We start from the raw sequence: 5,133 nt of genomic DNA on the forward strand, positions 1-5,133 counted from the left end.
TTCTCATTGGGGGTGGGGTGTATGTTGGTTGAGGATTTTGAACATTTTGGCTCTTGTATGAAATATTTGGATGGAATTTGGTATTCTCATTATAGTAGTTGGAATAAGGGGTGCCATTTTTGTATTCTTCGAAAGCATTCACTTGTACATTTGTTCCCCTACATTCGTTTTGTTCATGTCCCAAGGTTCCACAACTTTCACATACTCCATTTGGGATTGAGGATCATGCCACCATAGCATTAACATGTTGTTTGGGTGATTTGGAAGCCTCATCAAGCTTCGTCATGGCCTTCTCAAACTTCAAGTTGATGGTGTCGATATGAGCACTTAGTTGAGCACCCAATTGTGTGATGGAATCTACCTCATTCTTTCCTCCTCTAATGGCCTTTCGAGGCCTACTATGTTGGGAATTATGAACCGCCATCTCTTCGATTTTGGCCCATGTTTGGTTGTCACCAACTTCGGTAAACCTCCCATTGGATCCCATATTAAGAACATTGTGTGAGTCTTCATATAAGCCATTTTAAAACTATTGAACAAGGAACCACTCACTAAGTCCATGGTGTGGACAAGAGCGACAAGTGTCCTTAAATCTCTCTCATTCTTCATATAATGATTCTTCATCCCTTTGTTTGAACCTGGTGATTTGGGCTCTCAACATGTTAGTCTTCTCCGGAGGATAGAATTTCTTGTAAAAGGCAAGTGCTAACTTCTTCCATGAATCAATACCAAGGGTAGCTTTGTCTAGGCTCTTAAACCATTTTTGGTGCGAGGTAGTCGTTACTGCTCACCAAAACAATATTTATATCTTTAAAAACTACTCTTAGTAGAGTGATAAGCAAAGGTCGAATCCCAAGGGACGGGTATCGATTAAGGATTTCAATTGCAAGTAGTTATGTCTTAGGGTGTCACAAATTTGGGTTGAGATGAGATGTGGTCTAAACTAATCAACAAGATGAATGTAAATTAACGAAAACAAAGTAAAGAAATTAAAGAGGTTTGTAAACAATTGATTAAAGGCACTAGGGTGTCATGGGTTCATAAGGGAATCATGGAAATAGATCATATAAACATGTTCTCAAATAGATGCAAGCAACTGATTGTTGTGATGGAATCGAGTTAGTGTATATCTTACAATTCCTAGGAAGATTTAGGTCCCGGAGCCGAGTCGATCAAGACTTTACAACACATAAAAGTTGACTTAGTCTCTTCCTATTCAACTTTATGCATGGTCTAACAAGGCTTGAGTTGGTTTATATCTTACAAGCCTCATTCAAAAGATAAGAGATGGGTAAAAAATGCAAGGTTTCATAGTCTAGCATTTCATCAAACATAACATGTGCATAGGTTGAAATCACAACAAGCAAGCAAGTGATTATGAAAGCATATTAGATTAAGCATAGATCAATTCCCATGATTGTTTCCCCTAATTCCCCATTAACCCTAGCTAAGAGACTACTCACTCCTGATCAAGTTTAACATGCTAATAAGGATGTCAATCTCATTAATAAAGCAAAACATGATGAGTAAGTGAAGTAATTAACAATAATTAAGGAAAGGTAAAGGGATTATACCAACTTGAGAGGATCCAAATATAAAGCAAATAATAATATGAGGAAACTTGATGATTGATGGAGAGTTGTCAATCCTCCAATAAACCCAAAATAATCTTCTAATTACCCAACTAAAACTAAGAACAATTGAGAGATTAAGGAAAGATTAAGATGTGATTAGTATTAAAATATGTATTATAACTTTGATTAAGACTAAATTAAGAGATTTAGAAGGAGATTAGTACTTGATTCTAAGATTGATTATGATAAGATGATAATCTAGGTAGTACAATAGGGTATTTATACTAAAGTTAAGTATAAGGATTAAGGTTACTAAGGGCTTAAATGACGATTAAGACCCTAAGAGAAGCTTGATAATTTGCAACTCCGAAGGGACATGTGCGGCCTGAGTAGCAACTCCCCAGGGACACGCGCGTCCTGGCCTGAAGCATGCTTGGTTCTGTAAGGGGATCCAATTGGGCTGGCATCGGGATGCTCAGATCCTGGTCTGGGACGCTCGTCCTGAGCTCGGGACGCTCGGATCCTGGGACAGGGTTCTTCTCTTATTCTTGGCTATCTAACAATCCGTGGGGACTGTCTTAGGGACGCACAGATCTTTCATCATTGCCTAATTCACTTGATTTATTTGCTTAGGCTTCTAGTGTTGGTCTCCTCTTTGATGCTTGGTCATTAGATGCGATCCATTTAGCTCCATTTTGTTCCATAAATGCAAGGCTAGCAATCCTCTCCTACCAAGGACACAAAACCTCAAAGAATATGCAAAATGGGGAACTAAAGATAAGAAATGACCCTAATATATGCTAGAAAGCATGGGAACGGGGTTAATTCGGGGACTAAATGTGCTCAAATATGAGTCACATCAGCTGGTCACTACATTCCTCACTTCCCAACTGGTTTGGGGGAGCTTTTGCTACACAGCTGGTACTATCCTTCCTTGTATTTATTTTATAAAATACAAAAACATGTTCTTCTTTATTTTAGGCCGAGTCTTGGTGAATTGTTTAGCAATGATGATAATTTGCTTTGTATTTGCATTTGAATCCCACTTAAGTTGTCCATGTACATTGTTTTGACATGTTAGCAATGAAAAACAAAGCTCATAACTCAAGTCTTGACCGTCAAAATATGCCTTATGCCGAGTAAATTTGACATTATTATGTTGGTAAACCACTTAAATTTCTGAGGTCTACAGAGCTTCCTAGGCCAGGAACATTAATAAACTAGTCTCATTTGTCAATTAGACTTAAGAGTGTGGTTCTTCTTGTAGAATATGTAATATCAAACTGCATAAGTGTGACATTAGTTTCTTAATTTTTGCGCATTCATATGATTAAGTACATGAGGAAAGGCGATTCTTACCGTTCAAATAAGCCATACATTACCTTGTTTTGTTAGCCCGTTTGAACTTTGTAGCCATTTCGTATCCTATTTCATAGCTACAATCTAGAATTAGCCTACCTTTTCGGGACAGTCGCAGTTGCTTGAGTCTCATGTTATTTTAGCTACTTTGGTTGGGATTGGGACTTTTATGTCATGTGGGTAGTAGCTTTAATTTTGTTAGCAATTGTGTTGATCTCCTATGTTGAAAAAAAAAAAGAGAATTATGAAGCAAAGAAAAGAAAAAAAAGAAAAAAAATTCTGAAAAAAGAGAAAGAAAAAGAAAGAAAAAATGAATTGCTTCATCGGTTTTATTAGGAGATCATAAGTGGTATATACTAGAGTCTAATGCACTTTTGGAGAGTTTTTTATATTCTCTCATTTGTTGTCAAAGTTGATATGATTTCTCTAGTTGGGATGATAATAATTATTTTTATTAGATTTGGTTATTGGTTTAGCGCTGCGACTACCGTCTTAGCCTCACATATCCATACGTGTTTCGGCAAAAACCACTTTTATACCCTTGCCCATTTGCCACCTTATTGTCCTTGATACATGTACTTAGTCTTTATTGTGAATGCGTACTAGTTGGAAAAATTTCTATCACACTAGATTGCATGCATGTTTTATAAGTTGAGTGAGTGTCTTAATTCTTTCTATCTTACATATATCTCACCCCTTATGAGAGCATGAGTGAAACCGCGAAAATCCAACTAATTTGTCTTGCAAGATTGAAACGTATTTGGCTGAGTCTCGGTATCATGTCACATCTTGAGTTGAGTTGCGTTATTCAATTACCCGTGCCTTTGAATTTGTTTTATGGCACAATTTTTGGTCATTACTTTGTTATAAAAATGGATAGCTGGGATTTGTATGTGCTTTAACATTTGCTCTGAGTTATTCATTCACCATTTGTATGTTTGTCTTATGTATGGTTTGATTGCTTTGCTTAGGGACAAGCAAAGGTTTGGTTTGGGGGAGTTTGAAGTATCACTTTTATATACACTTTTATAACTCCTTTCATGTTGTTTTATATACCGTTTTCGTGCCTATTATATCATTTATATGCCTTTATTAGCGAAATGTCGATACTGCCGCTTTTTTATATTTTAATGCAGAAATGATGCATTACGAGATGAATCAAGTTAAGATGAGCATTGCGGTTATGGCATAGTAGAATACACGAAGCATTGACACGAGAAACGAGGAGACTTGAAGACGAATAGAGAAGTTAAGACGAAATCAAGCATGCTGGACTTGATTCCTCGATCGAGTAGAGAAAGGCTCGATTGAGTAACCTTCCTCGATCGAGTATGTTGAGGCTCGATCGAGGAACCTCTTTGATAGTCTACTTTCAATATTTTCCTAAAACACGACTTGTTTGTAATATATATTCTAAACTCGTAGGATTTATTAGGTTACGCTTTTATTACTTTTCAACGGCAAGAAATACTTTAGGCTTTCATATTTTGTTCCTTAATCTTTCCTCATTAATTACTAAGGTACTAATCGTTCTTCATTAATTTATTATTTAAGTTTTATGCTTTTAATTCAATGTTATTATTTCATGTCTTTAATTATGTTGTCATCTATCTTTATCGTTATTGTTCAATTCACTATGAGTAGCTAAATCATTCATCTAGGATGAGGGGGATCTAGGTTGATTAGAAAGGGGTTAATGAATTGATTGTTAGTAATATCGCTAAAACTATCGTTCGATTATTGTTCTTATTCTAATTGTTTGATTTAGGCCTGAATTGATAATTAGTGTAGCGAATTAATACTTTCACCGACAAGGTTAGAATTAATATAGGCTGCGATAATCAAATAGATTGTGTTTAATATTAGCGATTGCATGTTAGACTTAATCTAAAGGACATAATAGAATTAATCAATCTTGTGACCTTAGATAGTTTGATTGACCTAACAATTGACTAAATAAACCCCATATAATTGACCTAGTGAACCGGAATCCTAGACTCTTTAATATTATTGTTAATCATCTTTTAATTAGTTGCTATTAATTGATAGAAAACAAACAAACCAAAACCCCCATAAATTGTTACCTTAAGACACTTTAAATATTAGCAAACTGATTATTACCGCCTCCCTGTGAATTCGATACATGTCTTACCACTAGCTATTTTGCTAGTTCTGAGATAGATTTACTTTGATTAGGTGA

General features: G+C 35.7%; 1 non-coding gene across 1 annotated transcript; it reads left to right on the forward strand.

The window, feature by feature from the left end:
- Nucleotides 1-554: 554 nt before the first annotated feature.
- Nucleotides 555-661, forward strand: LOC141636127 (small nucleolar RNA R71). The gene has a single exon (XR_012540761.1). It is a non-coding gene; the product is annotated as a small nucleolar RNA R71 (small nucleolar RNA).
- The last annotated feature ends 4,472 nt before the right edge of the window (nucleotides 662-5,133 follow it).

This window comes from Silene latifolia, chromosome Y (assembly GCF_048544455.1).
Source record: "Silene latifolia isolate original U9 population chromosome Y, ASM4854445v1, whole genome shotgun sequence".
Lineage (NCBI taxonomy): Eukaryota > Viridiplantae > Streptophyta > Magnoliopsida > Caryophyllales > Caryophyllaceae > Silene > Silene latifolia.